Here is a 20,648-nt window from a genome sequence, read left to right on the forward strand (position 1 = left end):
GTAATGATGTTAGTTACCGTTAGCCATAACCAGTAATCATCAATGACTAGCAACACTTTATGGAAACTGTACTGTGTTATGTAATACATGATTGTTATCTTTCAAACAACAGCTGAACGTGACAAAAACTGTTCATCATTCTTTACTTATTACTTTGCAAGTGATTTCGTCTTAGATTAATGCCCTAATTACTTTCATTCATGGCAATAACTATTTTTCGGTACCAAAGTTACTTAGACGAGCACATAATATCATTTACAAAATACAACATAAAATTCTAAAACTACCCTGACTACAAGGAAGCCAACATACTTCAGCAATTGAAAATAAATTTAAATTAAATCACTTTTATTTTAAGCTAATTATCTGCAATAGTAGTGCAATACGTTCTGAATCTCTGTAGTTACAACTGCTTTTGAACACAATAAGTAAGTGATTGAAAATCAACTGTAAATTTAACCACCTTTGGCTTCTTTTGACTATTTCTTTCACTTGGGACTACCTCAGAATTTATGCTGAAAAAATGAAACCCTTCTGATGGTTAACGACTCGGGCCAATGAATTTTCTCTCGACAAATTTGTTCCTTGACTAAACACACTACATTGTACTGGCTGGATCTCACTTTCTCATGAGTTTCTTGTGGTGCGAAGTAGTGTTTACTATGATGCCCGTTATTGGCAACAGGCTCTTCTTGATTAGCTATCAGCTGCAATAAAATTTTGCCACACTGTACTCTTCATTATTTCCAAAATCTTAGAGTTCTAGAATTTGAGCGCCAAATATATTCCTAAGTTGCCTTATGTTCTCCCACAGTCACTCACCTCCGACACTTTCCAGTACACAAACTCATCATCAGCAAACAAGCTCAGGTTGCTGCCCTCCCTCTACGCCAAATCATTTATGCATGTAGAGTTCAGGTATACATGCCGACGTCGCAAGCTGAAGATGAACAGATAGAGAAAGTGTATGAGGATATTGAAAGGGTAATGCAGTATGTAAAGGGGGACGAAAATCTAATAGTCATGGGCGACTGGAATGCAGTTGTAGGGGAAGGAGTAGAAGAAAAGGTTACAGGAGAGTATGGGCTTGGGACAAGGAATGAAAGAGGAGAAAGACTAATTGAGTTCTGTAACAAGTTTCAGCTAGTAATAGCGAATACCCTGTTCAAGAATAAAAAGAGGAGGAGGTATACTTGGAAAAGGCTGGGAGATACGGGAAGATTTCAATTAGATTACATCATGGTCAGACAGAGATTCCGAAATTAGATACTGGATTGTAAGGCGTACCCAGGAGCAGATATAGACTCAGATCACAATATAGTAGTGATGAAGAGTAGGCTGAAGTTCAAGACATTAGTCAGGAAGAACCAATAGGCAAAGAAGTGGGATACGGAAGTTCTAAGGAATGACAAGATACGTTTGAAGTTCTCTAACGCTATAGATACAGCAATAAGGAATAGCGCAGTAGGCAGCACAGTTGAAGAGGAATGGACATCTCTAAAATGGGCCATCACAGAAGTTGGGAAGGAAAACATAGCTACAAAGAAGGTAGCTGCGAAGAAACCATGGGTAACAGAAGAAATACTTCAGTTGATTGATGAAAGGAGAAAGTACAAACATGTTCCGGGAAAATCAGGAATACAGAAATACAAGTCGCTGAGGAATGAAGTAAATAGGAAGTGCAGGGAAGCTAAGACGAAATGGCTGCAGGAAAAATGTGAAGACATCGAAAAAGATATGATTGTCGGAAGGACAGACTCAGCTTACAGGAAAGTCAAAACAACCTTTGGTGGCATTAAAAAAAGCAACGGTGGTAACATTAAGAGTGCAACGGGAATTCCACTGTTAAATGCAGAGGAGAGAGCAGATAGGTGGAAAGAATACATTTAAAGCCTCTATGAGGGTGAAGATTTGTCTGATGTGATAGAAGAAGAAACAGGAGTCGATTTAGAAGAGATAGGGGATCCAGTATTAGAATCGGAATTTAAAAGAGCATTGGAAGACTTACGGTCAAATAAGGCAGAAGGGAAAGATAACATTCCATCAGAATTTCTAAAATCATTAGGGGAAGTGGCAACAAAACGACTATTCACGTTGGTGTGTTGAATATATGAGTCTGGCGACATACCAACTGACTTTCGGAAAAGTATCATCCACACAATTCCGAAGACGGCAAGAGCTGACAAGTGCAAGAGCTTAACAGCTCATGCATCGAAGCTGCTTACAAGAATAATATACAGAAGAATGGAAAAGAAAATTGAGAATGCGCTAGGTGACGATCAGTCTGGATTCAGGAAAAGTAAAGGCACGAGAGAGGCAATTCTGACGTTACGGCTAATAATGGAAGCAAGGCTAAAGAAAAATCAAGACACGTTCATAGGATTTGTCGACCTGGAAAAAGCGTTCGACAATATAAAATGGTGCAAGCTGTTCGAGATTCTGAAAAAAGTAGGGGTAAGCTATAGGGAGAGACGGGTCATATACAATATGTACAACAACCAAGAGGGAATAACAAGAGTGGACGATAAAGAACGAAGTGCTCGTATTAAGAAGGATGTAAGACAAGGCTGTAGCCTTTCCCCCCTACTCTTCAATCTGTACATCGAGGAAGCAATGATGGAAATAAAAGAAAGGTTCAGGAGTGGAATTAAAATACAAGGTGAAAGGATATCAATGATACGATTCGCTGATGACATTGCTATCCTGAGTGAAAGTGAAGAAGAATTAAATGATCTGCTGAACGGAATGAACAGTCTAATGGGTACACAGTATGGTTTGAGAGTAAATCGGAGAAATACGAAGGTAATGAGAAGTAGTAGAAATGAGAACAGCGAGAAACATAACATCAGGATTGATGGTCACGAAGTCAATGAAGTTAAGGAATTCTGCTACCTAGGCAGTAAAATAACCAATGACGGACGGAGCAAGGAGGACATCAAAAGCAGACTCGCTATGGCAAAAAAGGCATTTCTGGCCAAGAGAAGTCTACTAATATCAAATACCGGCTTTAATTTGAGGAAGAAATTTCTGAGGATGTACGTCTGGAGTACAGCATTGTATGGTAGTGAAACATGGACTGTGGGAAAACCGAAACAGAAGAGAATCGAAGCATTTGAGATGTGGTGCTATAGACGAATGTTGAAAATTAGGTGGACTGATAAGGTAAGGAATTTGGAGGTTCTACGCAGAATCGGAGAGGAAAGTAATATGTGGAAAACACTGATAAGGAGAAGGGACAGGATGATAGGACATCTGCTAAGACATGAGGGAATGACTTCCATGGTACTAGAGGGAGCTGTAGAGGGCAAAAACTGTAGAGGAAGACAGAGATTGGAATACGCCAAGCATATAATTGAGGACGTAGGTTGCAAGTGCTACTCTGAGATGAAGAGGTTAACACAGGAAAGGAATTCGTGGCGGGCCGCGTCAAACCAGTCAGTAGACTCATGACAAAAAAAACCTAAGGACTTCACACACATCCATGCCCGAGGCAGGATTCGAACCTGCGACCGTAGCGGTCGCGCGGTTCCAGACTGTAGCACCAAGAACCGCTCGGCCACTCTGGCCGGCCACGCGTTCTCTTTTGAACCTAGAGTGCAACAGCGTCTGCTTCCGTATCTCGCTATTAAACCATGGTGAGTCTTTTACGTCCTTAATCCACTTTCTAGTCACATAATTCTCCAGTCTACGATTTATAATCTGTATAAACCTAGCCTGTAATTTCTCTACGACCATCCTAATGGAAATAAGTAATGCCAGTCCATTGTCTAAGTGAGTTGCTGACAACTGTTTACCTGCTCTTTCTAGCAGAAACATATCCTAGCATTCTTAAATGATTTATTAACTTCCGTAATCAAATTTGCTATAATGACATAAGGGTCGCGAATCATCGTTTCTATACCGACATTGTCGTTAAGGTCCGGCCTATATGTAGCTACCAGGTCTAAAATATTTGCTTTGCGTGTGGGCTGCTGAACTAGTTGCTCAAGACAGTTTTCGGAAAACGTGTTCAAAAGTACTTCGCACGACTGTCTGTTTATACCCGCTGCAATGAATCCGTAGACATCCCAGTTTATACTCGGTAGAGTAAAGTCGCCTCCAACCAATATTGCGTGATGTGACCGTAGACGTTCTTTGAATGACTCAAGACCTATCAGCAGAATCGGGTGCCCCGTAATAACATCCAACAATCAACTTGGTTTCAGCTAGACCTATTACAGGTGACTAGTTAACTCCACTGTCACACTCAACTTAGACCTCAATGGAGACAGTATTTTTGTCTGTTGCAATGAGCACTCCCCCTACTATGGCCTCTAAACTGTCTTTCCGATATAGGTAGCATGACTCGCTAAATATCTTAGAGCTTTCCGCTTCGTATTCCAGCTAGCTCTGAGTAACGAGAGTAATTTGAGAGCGAGAACTTTCCTGGAGGGCAGTAAATTCGATAACTTTGCACGAATACTTCGACGATTTACTGATAAACTTTTTGACAGTCGAAGTGGTCCATGTGCGTGTCGTTTGGCGTTGTTGATCAGAGCACCTCAAACTACTGCCTAAGATAAAAAAAACGCATGCCTTCAGAAAGTACTCTGCTACCTGAGCAGCTCCTTCCTTTGAGTAACGCACCGCTGACCTGTCAGTGGAAGTCCTACATTTGCGCACTCCGTAATGGACGTCAACAAATTTGCGTCCAAGGCAGTCACAGATTCTAAGAAACGTTTGGTTGAGCTCCTCCACTTGGCTCTAGACCAAAGGACCCCGATCAACTCTGCACCAATGCTGCAAACTGCTATTTCTGCTTGCACCCCTCGCGAAAGGCTAGAGGCCTTCACCACCTGCGCCAGGAAATGAAAAGCAGTGGTACGGAGTACGGTCCGCCATCTGCCGTACGGAATTTCAATGTAGATGTAGATTCTTCGCAATAGCTTCTCTTCCCTCATCTCTACGACTGCGCGCACTTGCGCCAACTGACTTTACTGACATGGCCAGCGTGTTAACTACAGCGATTTGAGAAAAATAATACATATCCTATCAATTACATTTTGATAAACACTACTTACTGAAAAAATTCATTAATAGGTATATTTACAAAAAGTGGTTATAAACTCGACAATTCAAGTATCTGAAAAGTACGTGAGGCAATGGGCTATAGTCTTACAATCTGTCTCCAATCTCTGACTCTTCGTCGACCCGTCTCCGATGTTCTGCGCGACGTTTGCGTGACCACCAATCAGGATGTTTCCATCCACCTCACACCACTTGCAGCGTCTCGCGGACTCCAATCTACGCCTCGTTGCTGTCTTCATCAGTGCCAAATGGAAGCTCTGTGCTAGCGCTTCTAAGTTGCTGGGTGTAATTCCTGTTCGCAGAGACTCTGCGCATGTACGCGCCGCTGCCGTCCCTGGACCGCCAGTGCGTTCGCCCCTACAGGCTGCCGGCGACGGGGAGGTGCAGCTGTCCAGGGCTGGAGCTACGGCCTGGAGACGGGATCTGGCTGCCGGTGCATGCCATCCACCACGACGCTCAGTACTTTCCAGATCCCGACCGCTTCGACCCGGAACGCTTCAGTCCGGAGAACAAGCACCTCATCAAACCGTTCACGTACTTTCCGTTCGGCTGTGGACCGCGTTTCTGCATCGGTAAGTTTTTTTTCCCTGGCTTTCCTGTTTGTATATCGCGTTCGTTTCGATTCAAGACGTGAGTGATTCCAGCAGCATCATACCGTGTAACATACGACTGGGGCCGTCTCAGACATACACAACCGACTCTCACAATTCTGACAGGTGTGTATCAAGACACACAGTGCGAGTTCATCCGTCTAGTAAACTCACCAGCAAAACTAATGGTCACCTCTTTAAAAGAGTACGTTGGTCGCTTTGGAGCGCTGTACATCTAGATCTACATCTACATTTATACTCCTCAAGCCACCCAACGGTGGGTGGCGGAGGGCACTTTACGTGCCACTGTCATTACATCCCTTTTCTGTTCCAGTCGAGTATGGTTCGCGGGAAGAACGACTATCTGAAAGACTCCGTGCGCGCTCTAATCTCTCTGATTTTACATTCGTGATCTCCTCGGGAGGTATAAGCAGGGGGCAGCAATATATTCGATACCTCATCCAGAAACGCACCCTCTCGGAACCTGGACAGCAAGCTTCACCGCGACGCAGAGCGCCTCTCTTGCAGAGTCTGCCACTTCAGTTTGCTAAACATTTCCGTAACGCTATCACGGTTACCAAATAACCCTGTGACGAAACGCGCCGCTCTTCTTTGGATCTTCTCTATCTCCTCCGTCAACTCGATCTGGTACGGATCCCACACTGATGAGCAATACTCAAGTATACGTCGAACGAGTGTTTTGTAAGCCACCTCCTTTGTTGATGGACTACATTTTCTAAGGACTCTCCCAATGAATCTCAGCCTGGTACCCGCCTTACCAACAATTAATTTTATATGATCATTCCACTTCAAATTGTCCCGCACGCATACTCCCCGATATTTTACAGAAGTAACTGCTACCAGTGTTCGTTCCGCTCTCATATAATCATACAATAAAGGATCCTTCTTTCTATGTATTCGCAATACATTACATTTGTCTATGTTAAGGGTCAGTTGCCACTCCCTGCACCAAGTGCCTATCCGCTGCAAATGTTCCTGCATTTCGACACAATTTTCTAATGCTGCAACTTCTCTGTGTACTACAGCATCATCCGCGAAAAGCCGCATGGAACTTCCGACACTATCTACTAGGTCATTTATATATATTGTGAAAAGCAATGGTCCCATAACACTCCCCTATGGCACACCAGAGGTTACTTTAACTGCTGTAGACGTCTCTCCATTGATAATAACATGCTGTGTTCTGCTTGCTAAAAACTCTTCAGTCCAGCCACACAACTGGCCTGATATTCCGTAGGCTCTTACTTTTTTTATCAGCCGACAGTGCGGAACTGTATCGAACGTCTTCCGGAAGTCAAGGAAAATAGCATCTACCTGGGAACCTGTACCTAATATTTTCTGGGTCTCATGAACAAATAAAGCGAGTTGGGTCGCACACGATCGCTGTTTCCGGAATCCATGTTGATTCCTGCAGAGTAGATTCTGGGTTTCCAAAAACGACATGATACTCGAGCAAAAAAACATGTTCTAAAATTCTACAACAGATTGACTTCAGAGATATAGGTCCATAGTTTTGCGCATCTGCTCTACGACCCTTCTTGAAGACTGGGACTACCTGTGCTCTTTTCCAATCATTTGGAAGCTTCCTTTCCTCTACAGACTTGCGGTACACGGCTGTTAGAAGGGGGGCAAGTTCTTTCGCGTACTCTGTGTAGAATCGAATTAGTATTCCGTCAGGTCCAGTGGACTTTCCTCTGTTGAGTGATTCCAGTTGCTTTCCTATTCCTTGGACACTTATTTCGATGTCAGCCATTTTTTCGTTTGTGCCAGGATTTAGAGAAGGAACTGGAGTGCGGTCTTCCTCTGTGAAACAGCTTTGAAAAAAGATGTTTAGTATTTCAGCTTTACGCGTGTCATCCTCTGTTTCAATGTCGTCATCATCCCGGAGTGTCTGGATATGCTGTTTCGAGCCACTTACTGATTTAACGTACGACCAGAACTTCCTAGGATTTTCTGTCAAGTCGGAACATAGAGTTTTACTTTCGAATTCACTGAACGCTTCACGCATAGCCCTCCTTACGCTAACTTTGACATCGTTTAGGTTCTGTTTGTCTGAGAGGTTTTGGCTGTGTTTAAACTTGGAGTGAAGCTGTCTTTGCTTTCGCAGCAGTTTCCTAACTTTGCTGTTGAACCACGGTTGGTTTTTCCCGTCCCTCACAGTTTTACTCGGCACGTACCTGTCTAAAACGCATTTTACAATTGCCTTAAACTGATGGTGTAAAAGAGGTTCCAGGTTACATGACCTCCCGCCGCCGATGTAGGTGATGGCAATGAAATGGTATGTAATTGGATGGAATCAGCGCAGTAACATGGGCCAACGTGCCAGATTGGTTGGATGGGTGATTCGGGTGAGGGAACCAAAGAGTGAGATCATCGGTCTCATCTGAAAGTGGAAGGATGGCGAAGGAAATCGGCCTTGCCCTTTCACAGGAACCATCCCTGCATTTGCCTGAAACGATCTTGGGGAAATCACGGAAAGCCTAAATCAGGATGGCCGGACGACGGTTTGAACCGTCGTCCTCCCGAATGCGAGTCCAGTGTGCTAACCACTGCGCCACCTCACTCTGTGGCAGATTGGCAGAAAGGAGTTACCGTATTTGGACCTACCCATGAAAATACTGTGGACGACGGTTTCTTGGTGTATCATAACGGACTGCCGAACACCATTACAAGGGCTGATGTACCAATCGTGACCACGCGACATGGTCTAAGGTCAGTGGGCGTAAGAACACGCCAACCGACTGGATCTTGATACTAGTTACATGTATCGACCATGACAGTCGGTATCAAACCCAACAGGTAATGCTACTGCCGCTGGACGGGGGTACCTTCGAAGCAGCGGCCATTGTGAAGGGACCTGTATGTAATTCGATGTCTGGAGTCGGGAACCATGCAGAAGATCAATGCTCACATTGCCAAAAAACGTTGCACGTCGTCAGCAGGCAAACACGACAGAACATGTACGGTAGCTAAAAGCAGGAGTAATATGTAATCCCGGCGTCGAATGCATCGATGGCCCAATGAGACTTCATATCCGCCGTTTATGGAGTGTAGTTCACGGTGGCCGTGAGTCTATGATGTTTCTGACGTGTTTTTCGTACCAAGGCCCGAACCAGGATCAATCTGGTGAACCAGGATGTTAATTTAACATCCCCCATGACCCTGTGTTACTCTTTTTTCTGCATCTTCATCATGAGGATGCTGCAGGCACATCAGTCTTCCAAGATGACAACAGCGACGTTCACAGTGTGGTACAAATACGTTCCTGCTTCGACGAACATTTCTATTCAGTATCTCCGTATTAGTTACGTGATCTACCCACCTAATATTCATAGCACCACATTTCAATAGCTTTCTATTCTCTCCCTGTCTAAACTGTTTATAGTCTACGTTTCCCATACATAAATGGCTGCACTCCATATGAGTACTTTCAAGAAAGACTTTGTGACACTTAAATCTATATTCGATGTTAAAATATTTCTCTTCTTCAGAAACGTTTTTTTCTTGCCATTGCTATTGTACATTTTATATCCTCTCTACTTCGGCCATCATCAGTTATTCTGCTGCCCAAATAGCGAAACTCATCCACTACTTTAAGAGTCTCGTTTCCTAATCTAATTCTTTAAGCATCGCCTGGTCTAGCTCGACTGCATTCCCTTATCGTTGTTTGGCTACTGAGTGGAAGCTACTGAAATGTGGTGCTGCAGAAGAATGCGAAAGATTAGGTCGACTAACTAATGAGGAGATTAGAAGCGCGTGAGGGGGAAAAATTGTGGCACAAACCAGCTGAAAGAAAGTATCGTTTGATAGGGCAGAAATCGAGACACAAAAGGATCACCAATTTAGTACCGGAGGGAAATGTAGGGGGTAAAAATCTTGTAGAGAGACTAAGAGATGCCTACAGTGAAGAAATTCAGAAGGATGTAGGTTGCCGTACTTAAAGACATGCACAGGACAGAGTGGCATGGAAATCTGCATTAAACCAGTCTTCGGCCTGGAGACCACACAACATAATGTGGTGTCACCTTAGGATAACTAATATTTGTCTCGTGTGTTTATTCCTAACTGGGACATTGTAGTACGGTTATCGATTAAGGAAAAAGAAATTCAAAGATTAAATTGATACTGGCTATTAGATAACGGTAATTCGCAAATAAGGTGAACTGTTTAATTTTGGTGGCTCGACTCTTGAATAAACTTCCGGCATATAATAACATCAGCCATGGCGACCTACTTCGTTAACTATGCAGGTTAAACTGATTGCACAATATTCAAAAGATAAAAGTGTGCAGCGTGTTCCCGGAAAAAGCGGGTCAACGATGGGACAAAACGTCGGATCGGAAGATACTGCAAGAATGCCGCGGACTAATACCCAAGAACGTTTAGCATCGTCTTCATGTGGTACCTTTCCTACTGACGTCTGCAAAGATCGAGCAGGTTTAGTGACAGCCGCTATCCGATCGCTCCGGTAATTTATTCAGTTGCTTTACCATGAACCTGTTTCATACACTAGTAACATTCCAGTTTTTGTTTCGGTCAGCTGTCCCCAGTTAATATGGTTCACTCACCGTTCCTTGTTCCCATTGCAGGCGATTGACAGCGACGCTGGCACACTGCCCAGGCAAGGCAAGACATCGACTTTACCCTGTATAGTCATAAACAAATACACCGGGATTTCTTTTCTGGTCTGGGGCCATATCTTCACAGAATTAAACTAAAAGTAACTCCAATTATCCTGTCCTGACCAACGGCTTTGGGAGGGTTTCTCTTGGCTGTAAGGCCCAAATCTTCCAATTGCGACTTTCACTAACAGTCTACAGGGTTGAGTGTGTAACCTGTACACAACTGCAAAAATGTGCAACATGGAGGTCTCGTTCAATAAAACTAAAGTTGCACACCTTCATGGGGAAGACTATAAGAGAATCAAAAAGTAAATAGACAACAAGGCCTTCGAGCAAATACATTCAGATACACAGGGTTCATCATGAACGTGCGCGGTTACACTCTAGAAAACCACATGCAACACAAAACCAGAAACTTCAAAAAAGTCTCAGAACTAATAAATGCCATCTTCAGACCATCTCCTGTACAGCGGTACACCAGACCTCAACTATACAACACCCTGGCCGAACACACCCTTTTGTGTAGCAGCGAAGCTTGGACACTCCATAGAGATGACGAACGGAGGCTTAAGATACGCTATTAATGAGAAGAACTGCCTGCACACTGTATAATACACTCCTAGAAATTGAAATAAGAACACCGTGAATTCATTGTCCCAGGAAGGGGAAACTTTATTGACACATTCCTGGGGTCAGATACATCACATGATCACACTGACAGAACCACAGGCACATAGACACAGGCAACAGAGCATGCACAATGTCGGCGCTAGTACAGTGTATATCCACCTTTCGCAGCAATGCACGCTGCTATTCTCCCATGGAGACGATCGTAGAGATGCTGGATGTAGTCCTGTGGAACGGCTTGCCATGCCATTTCCACCTGGCGCCTCAGTTGGACCAGCCTTCGTGCTGGACGTGCAGACCGCGTGAGACGACGCTTCATCCAGTCCCAAACATGCTCAATGGGGGACAGATCCGGAGATCTTGCTGGCCAGGGTAGTTGACTTACACCTTCTAGAGCACGTTGGGTGGCACGGGATACATGCGGACATGCATTGTCCTGTTGGAACAGCAAGTTCCCTTGCCGGTCTAGGAATGGTAGAACGATGGGTTCGATGACGGTTTGGATGTACCGTGCACTATTCAGTGTCCCCTCGACGATCACCAGAGGTGTACGGCCAGTGTAGGAGATCGCTCCCCACACCATGATGCCGGGTGTTGGTCCTGTGTGCCTCGGTAGTATGCAGTCCTGTTTGTGGCGCTCACCTGCACGGCGCCAAACACGCACACGACCATCATTGGCACCAAGGCAGAAGCGACTCTCGTCGCTGAAGACGACACGTCTCCATTCGTCCCTCCATTCACGCCTGTCGCGACACCACTGGAGGCGGGCTGCACGATGTTGGGGCGTGAGCGAAAGACGGCCTAACGGTGTGCGGGACCGTAGCCCAGCTTCATGGCCGGTTGCGAATGGTCCTCGCCGATACCCCAGGAGCAACAGTGCCCCTAATTTGCTGGGAAGTGGCGGTGCGTTCCCCTATGGCACTGCGTAGGATCCTACGGTCTTGGCGTGCATCCGTGCGTCGCTGTGGTCCGGTCCCAGGTCGACGGGCACGTGCACCTTCCGCCGACCACTGGCGACAACATCGATGTACTGTGGAGACCTCACGCTCCACGTGTTGAGCAATTCGGCGGTACGTCCACCCGGCCTCCCGCATGCCCACTATACGCCCTCGCTCAAAGTCCGTCAACTGCACATTCGGTTCACGTCCACGCTGTCGCGGCATGCTACCAGTGTTAAAGACTGTGATGGAGCTCCGTATGCCACGGCAAACTGGCTGACACTGACGGCGGAGGTGCACAAATGCTGCGCAGCTAGCGCTATTCGACGGCCAACACCGCGGTTCCTGGTGTGTCCGCAGTGCCGTGCATGTGATCATTGCTTGTACAGCCCTCTCGCAGTGTCCGGAGCAAGTATGGTGGGTCTGACACACCGGTGTCAATGTGTTCTTTTTTCCATTTCCAGGAGTGTAGCAAAAAGGTTTGATGACATCCTCAAGGAACTCAAAGTAAAGCAGTTCTGAACACGGTATAGAACTACATAAATCTTGAAAAGACCATATACTCTGAATGAAGACCGGCAGGATCCCCAAAAAATCTCCAACTGTCAGCCCTGCGGTAGAACAGATGCAGGAAGACCAGGAGGGCATGGACCGAGACCATGACGCTCACACGGTCTAATACCGGATAGGGAGAAGAAGAAGAAGAGTGCTCCCTCTGCCCCACTACCAGCTTGCCTGGTACATGGGTAATTACGAGAACAGCAAGTCGTTCCTTGTCGCCTAGGCCTATTTTTTGCCGGTCACGATACATGGGAACGAGGCATATCATGTGCAGAGGGGTTCAGAAAAATGTAGAGACTCTTTGATAGTCAATATCTTCGGAACAAAATGACATATCGTTGCAATGTTGTGCGGTAGCATAGTCCATTGTTTTCTGGCGCGCGTTTTCCAGAAGACGACAGTGGAGCAGTGAATGGAGTAAGATTGTGGTTTGAGCGGCGCAAGGCCGTATTGAAGCGGTACTGGAAGTACGAAAATATGATGGAGGTACAACGGCAATGGCGCAACGTGTACGTAACTCATCCGCCAATAGCTATAACAATTTATTGTATTCCGGTTAAATTTGAAGCGGACGTTACTGTTCAGGATGTGCATAAGGAAAGGTCAGGCCAATTAAAAACATCAACAAATCAGCTTCCAGTCCTACAGCGTTGCAACATTTTACTAGGTTATCACAAAAATCAGTGAAGCAGGGTGCACATGGAAAAGAAGTGAGCCAATCAAGCATGCGACGAATTGTGAAGACTGCAAAGTGGAAAGTGCACATCCCAATATCGCTGCACGCTGTGAACGAGGACGAGCCGGATCGAGCGTTGGAGTACTGCGAGTGGTTTGAAGGCATGCTTTGCGAGAATGGGCGGTTTTCAGGGATGGTTATCTCGTCTGACGAGGCGCATTTCAAACTGAACGGTAGTGTCAACCGCCACAATTGCATATACTGGACTCCTGACAACCCTCAAATTCACGTGGACAAATATGTTAATATGCCAAGTGTTAATGTGTGGTGCGGTCTGTCATCGAGCGATTTGATTGGCCCATTCTTCTTTGAGGGTTCCGTAATTGGTTAGCTGTATCTTCATATGCTGAAAACATCGAGTTTACCCGTCATCCGATAGGTGTTTGGAAACGAAAGATTTTCCTACAACAAGGTAGCACTCCGCCTGCTTGGATGAAAATCGACGCGGACGATAGATAGATCAGAGAGGACCTGCTGAGTAACCACCACAGTCTGTAGACTTTGCAACTCTTGACTTCTACCTATGGGGGACCTTAAGAAATGAACTTCGTCAACGGAACCCAGCTAACTGAACGGGCTACGAGAAACTATCGAGGCGTCCAGTGCGCCTACCATACCGGCAACACTGACAGCGATAGCTCGGTCAGTAGTTCAGCTGCATTGACCTGGTTTGGTAGCAATGCGGATCACTTTGAACACATAAAATAACCTTCCCCCGTGCAGAAGCTTCAACGGTATGTCATTTTGTTCCGTTCCGGACCCCTCTGTACAAGTATTTTCTTCTTACCACTGTCTCACGTGAAGAGCATAGGAAAAGAACGTGCTTTCCCACATTCTGAAACTGTTCAGGAGAGCAATTTTAAAGCTTGAATCCGAATTTCAGGGGTACTAATGGACAAAATTAATGAATACTGAAGTGATTAGGACATGTTATATACATTAAATTCAGTACATATTGATTGTTCAACATTTAAATGTTGGTTTTATTGACTAAATATGTACAGTAATGGCATGCATTACAAGAGAAAAACGTTTAGTTTGTTTGTAGAAGAATAGACGATATTCCACGTAAAACTGTATTTTTTGTTAAATATTGTGTCAGATAATTTTTTTGTGAAAAAGACTGATCGAAACAACTCAGAAACTTCTGTTTAAACACATTCTCGTCTAAAACGCTCTAGCTTCTTGTCCATTATACTCCTCCAACACCTGGAGGTCATCAAACTTTTCTGTCAGTGTTGCCACAGGTCGCGTAAAGACAATAATAATAATAACTTATTATGATTAATATTATTATTACCATTATATAAAATTATTCTAAAATAATATTTTATTATATTTTTATAGTTTACATCTGTAAGCAGGAGATGGATATTCTCCAGACTTCTGCTCTTGAAGTCTCTATCAAGCTCTTACCACCAATGAAATCGAAACTCCATTACAAGTTTCTCGATTTTGAATGATGCGGAGATGTTTTTTGTGATGACTATCTGCCTGTCGGGTGTTTTGAGGAACGAATATTTCTTCTTCAGAAATGTCTTCCAGTGTTGTATCTCTATTGACGACTATAACATCAATAGTTTACACTCAGCTTCAAGCATAACCCGCTCCCAGTCGATTGGAACATCAGCTACTGATTTTGTGTCAATCAGTCCCATATTCCTATCACGTTGCATAAAAGAGTATCATCTAATAGGTTAAGTTACTTTCAATGTCTTCAAAAGTTCCAGTTCACTCACAACATAATTAATATATCTCAGTACAGTGTAATTCTTGTTCTGTTATGAAAACAATTCACAAAAGACTTAAAGATGTTTGACTTTGCTGAGCAGTAATGCTCTTACAAAGTGATTTAGAAAAGGAAACAACTTTATTCGCGCCTTATCTCCTAGTATTTTTTCTTCCATTCTTGGGTTGTTAGAGTTGGGTTGATGTAGTATTTTGTAAGTTGGATGAAATAAATGCCACATAGCCTTAAAACCCCGATATCCATTTCGAAGCACCTGGTATAACATTGTTTTCTTTGTATACTGAGCACACGTTCATGCATTATTTCCTGTTTCTTCCGTTAGACACCTATAGTAACAAATATGGCGAATGTTGAACAAAAAGCTTTTTGTCGTTCGCAGTTTGCAAGGACTGAATATGTTGTTACAGTGCAACGTGCGCTGTGTATTAAGTTCCATTATAATCCTCTAGGTGACAATAAGATCCGTAGATTGTATCATTTTGAAGACACTAACTGTCTTTGGAAAAGTAAGAGTACAGAGCAACCAAGAATGACAAAAGGACGCATTGAACAATCGGGCTTTCACGTGTAGCCGCAAGAACCCGATTCGGAGCGCAAGTTGTGAATGAGCAATCTCAGTGACGTCTGCATCGAGAGTTTTAAGGAGAGGCTTAAGCTACTGCCTTACAGTTTACGACTTTAACAGCTCGGAAGCCTACGGACTACAGTTTGCGTGGCAACTTTGCAAACGTTTCGTTGCTCCTTCACCATAAAAATTTTCTGGATCGTATCTTCTTCAGTGATGCATCGCCACTTCGGTTGGTCGGAAATGTGAACAAACATAACTTGCTTACATGGCGGTCAACAAATCCCCACAAGGTGGTGCAATGCAACGAGACTCCCCTAAATTGAAAGTTTCTTGTGCCATGTCCCAACGGAAAGTTTATCGGCCTTTCCTTTTCTGTAAAGCAACTGTCAGTGGTGTTTGTTAACTTGATGCGCTACAACAGTACCTCTCGCCTCAACTGAACCACAGGACTTTGTTAGAACCTGAACCACAGGACTTTGTTAGAACCTGAACCACAGAACTTTGTTAGAACCTGAACCACAGAACTTTATGCCGGTGCGCCGCCTCACTCGCGTCGCTCAGTACGTGACTGGTTAAACGACGTTGTTTGCACCCGAGCGCTGGAATGGCTGGAAAGGTCCGGATGGCCGAGCTTGTTTCGCACGGCCTCCACGTCCATTCGATCCAACACCGTGCGACTTCTACCTTATGAGACTCATAAAGGCTCACACGTATGAGCGTCCGCTAGCAGCTGGTCGACCCGACCTGAGAGACGTGATTGTAGTAGTCGTCGCAGCACTTACTCAAGACACACTGATTTAGGCTCGAGAGGAACTCATCTGTCGACTAGATGTGGGTCGTGGGACGAATGGTGTTCACATTGAATGCTTTTAAGAAAAACTGTTTGAGTTGTTCTTTCGATTGATGTATTACTTATAATTGGAAGTTGAATGTAACAAATTCTACAAAGCGTTAAAATCCCGACATTCATTTTGAACCACGCGGTACTACGATGGTATTACAAGTGGCATTTTTGCGTTCAGAGTGTTGCAAATTACTAGAAATTTCATTTAATAAATTATTACTGACAAAGTTTGCAATGTGTTCATATAGATTCCAAAGTTCAAAAAATCGTGTGCAAATATCTTTTTCTCCTTAGACATCCAGAGGAAATACTTATCATCATATATATATATATATATATATATGTTTGGACCGCATTTCTTTAAAAATCGTCGATCATATAATTTTGATAAACTGTTAACGGTTGGAGATGTTATATTATGAAAAAATTAACTGTTTATTTATAACACTTTCTTACTTTAGTCCCATATTTGCCGGCCGCGGTGGTCTAGCGGTTCTAGGCGCGCAGTCCGGAACCGCGCGACTGCTACGGTCGCAGGTTCGAATCCTGCCTCGGGCATGGACGTGTGTGATGTCCTTAGGTTAGTTAGGTTTAAGTAGTTCTAAGTTCTAGGGGACTCATGACCAAAGAAGTTAAGTCCCACAGTGCTCAGAGCCATTTGAACCATCCCATATTTGTTTCTCGTCACAGAAACTCGTGGCTAGTTGTTTTTCATTTGCTGGGATCTCTTCTACATCTAGCTCTGTTCCTTGTACATTTGTTTTATCACTATGTCATATCTACAAAACGAGTCTCATATGAGAGCAAAAATTAATGACTTGCATAGTTTGTCCAATTTATTTTCTTTATCATTCTCAAACATTTTGAAACTGGTAGCGTTTGTAAGGACTGTCACATAATGCAGGGTGAAGCGTCGATCCAACGAAGAAGTAATGCATGAATTTACATAACGCACATGTAAGTTTATTGACAATCTGTGTATACATTTTCATCGTACTTCAACACGACCTCCGTCCGTTTAGAAGCATTGCTTCCTTCGTTGAGGAGCAGACTTGAGTGTAATCTGAAGCGCGCCTCATCTAATAACCGACGCTGCATCCCTGTTTCGTGCACTTAGAGTCTGAAGATCGCTTTGTTTCTTTCATTCTTCACTTCAGGTACTCCCAAGCAGAGAAGACAGAGGGTGTCAAATCAGGTGAACGCGATCGCAATAGTCTTGGTGAACCTTTACCTATCCTTCTGCTGGCGAGTTTTCCATTTACGTACTCATTATGACATCAAAATGGAGCCTTCCTGTTGGAAAAAAACAGTATGAGCAATGCCTCCTTGTTGAAATCGTTGTTTCAGGAGTTGCTCCAGCATATCGTGGTATATGTTTCCTGTAACTGTTTTTCCGCAAAAATTAATCCAAATAACACATTTACTTTTGGAGTGCCTATTTGCCATTCAGTGACAGCGTGTGGTGGCTCGATATCCCATATGCGGCAGTTGCGTTTTTCGCAAATGTGGAACGTGGTCTCGTTAATAAACAAAGAAAATATTACCCATTAGGAGTTCGTTGTGCGGAACTTCTGTCAAATCGTAAGAAGCAGTTTGGCAAGCTCCATAATTTTTGCGGCCTAACTTGTGAAGCATCTCAAAGTGGTACGCTTTTTTCTTTAGCGTGAAGAGTAAAACATCCAGAATCGGTGATTTTAGCACGTCTAAGTCGTTGGTTAAAGGTGATTTGATGCGTTGGGATTTGTTTCGATTGTTTCTCTGACACGCTGAAGAGTGTCTTGTGGTTCAGGAGGCCTTCCGGATCGTGACTCACCTCTTGTTGGTGCTGGCTTGTGAAATCTCGATGTAAAGTCATAACATTCTTCTACCGCAAGCATTCTGCTCGATTACCCTTAAAAAAATAAAAAAATGGGCACTGGAATATATTATAATTATGTATTATATAAATGCAGCCATTATTTCTTAGAAATGGATCGAGAATTTATGACCAACAAGTATTATGTTCATTAACCCATATTTCATTGCGTGTCAGAACAAAAAAAAGTTTGGATTACTGGAGAATCAAGTAAACAATTATGATTAATTTTAATCTGATAATTAATAATAAAGTATAATGGCCACAGTGTTACCATCAGAAAACAGGACTGAAACTTCAAGTGTATTTTAATGCTCAGTTACATATCATGGCTCACAGATGCTACTGTCTTTCTTCTATAAAGGTCAGGTTCTTAGTACACAGGTTTGCCTTCAAGATATTACGAGTTCTATCTGAATATCTATGTTCTTTTATCAACATTAGTATCCAGAATATTCACTTCGTTGCGTGCACTCAATTTAAAGATTAAATTATTTTTTATTACGTGATTATTCATATTTCGTGTTCTAAATTTGTAAATGTACGTAACTGACTATAACTACATTTTCAAAGACGTATACAGCGTGATTCCGTATGGATGTTACAAACATCCAGGGGTAATGGAGAAAGGAAAATGTGTCTGTTTGATGAAGGGACCCTGCTCCGGAAACGATCGAACCGAACGTTACATGCAAAAATCGTTCTGCCACCATTGAGAATGCAATACATTTAACGGCATTGTGGGTAGGCAACTTTCATTTTAAAAAATGCCTAGTAAACATGAGCTCTAAAATGCATAAGTTTAGAGCTAATACAACTTGTTCATCTTCGAAACTGTAAACACATCTCTTCTACAGCAATCTCTTTGGTTACCATGTTTTTGGAGGAGGCGGTAAACGCGAAAAAACGAAAAATTTCCTGTAAATATCGCCACTAAAATGCTTACGTCAAAAACTATAGTCACTCGTTCAGAAGAAGAGATATGTTTTACAGTACCTAAGACGAAAAAGTGCACATAGGTCAAAGTTATGTATTTTAGAGCCCCTATTTAACATTTTTTCTTGTTTTGGTCCATATTACCACCTCTGAAATTTGGCTAAATTACAATTTTAGGGACAACAGTACCAGTTCAAGTTTCCAAAGGTATCAGAACGATTTTCGCTCATAATTTTCGACTCGGCCGGTTTCGGACTAGGGTGCCTTATCTCAAACTGGTTGATTTGCCCTCCTCCGTCATACCTGAAAGTTTGTAGCGGAATCACTCTGAAACCCATTAAACATCTAGGAATAAGCGTACGGAACGATTTATAGTGGAATGACCACATAAAACTAATGTAGGATAGGCAAATGTCAGACTGGAATTTGTTAGAAATATCCTCAGGGAGGGTAGTCCACTCGCGAAGAAGACAGCTGACAAAAATCTCTTTCGACCGTCACCTGAGTATTGCTCGTCAGTCTGGGATGCTTTCCAGGTAGGGCTGATAGAGAAAATAAGATCAAAATAAGAGCAACGCGTTTCGTCACAGGTTTCTTTAGTAAGAGAAACCTTCACGGCGATGCTCATCCAATTATAGAGATAGACGTTACAGGAGAGGCCGTTTGCATCACTGTACCGTTTGCTATTAAAATTCCGAGATCGTTCTTTCCTAGAAAGTTACCCACATTGCTCCTTCCTGTCTGGCGAAGGGACCATGGCTTTTAAATTAGATATAGTTCACACAACTGCCTACCATCCACCGTTCTTCTCGCGCACGAGTCGAGACCGGAACAGAAGTGGGGGAAAGTGACAGTTGTACAAACAGTACCAGCCGCCATACGACATAAGATGGCGTTCAGAGAATAAACATGGTACCTAAGCCCCAATGAAAAAAACACGGGAGTTCTTCTCCCCCTTCAGTATGGGAAAATATACGCCTGCGTGCAAAACGAGCCCTATTGGAAGAAGCTGAGTGAATGATGTTCTTTTATCGAACTTTTTTCCTGTTTTTACGTATATTTCTCACCTGCTTCCTCATGTTTTGTTGTTGCAGCTCAGAGGTTCGCACTGATGGAGACAAAGGTGGTACTGCTGCACATGCTGTCCAAATTCAGCCTGCAAACAGTTCCCAAGACTCCAGTGCCGCTCAGAATTAAGCCAAAGCCAAATCTCTTGATCCAAGGTGGCGCTTGGCTCGGCCTTCGACGCCGAACGTAACTGACTGAGTGCAGAAACGAAACTTAGTCCCTGGCGACCTCAGCACTGTGTCACATTAAGCGTAGTGTACAAGAGAAACCGAACGTTAATGGCACTTATTGAAATATTTACTTGCTGGATCAAAGAAAAGTTTCTTGATATGCCGTATGACATTAATTGAACGTTGCTGTTTTAAATTAGCCAGGGATATTCGAAGTATACCGCCATATTATTCACTCAGATGAATTTTCGAGGTAATTAGTTTTCTTGCTTTCAGACGAGATATTCCTGATTTG

The 20,648-nt window shown here is 43.5% G+C and overlaps 1 pseudogene; it reads left to right on the plus strand.

Moving 5' to 3' along the window:
* The window catches only part of LOC126336107 (cytochrome P450 9e2-like), a 107,520-nt pseudogene extending 87,147 nt beyond the window's left edge, over positions 1-20,373 (plus strand).
* Positions 20,374-20,648: the final 275 nt, after the last annotated feature.

The sequence above is a fragment of the Schistocerca gregaria genome, chromosome 2, assembly GCF_023897955.1.
Source record: "Schistocerca gregaria isolate iqSchGreg1 chromosome 2, iqSchGreg1.2, whole genome shotgun sequence".
Classification (NCBI taxonomy): domain Eukaryota; kingdom Metazoa; phylum Arthropoda; class Insecta; order Orthoptera; family Acrididae; genus Schistocerca; species Schistocerca gregaria.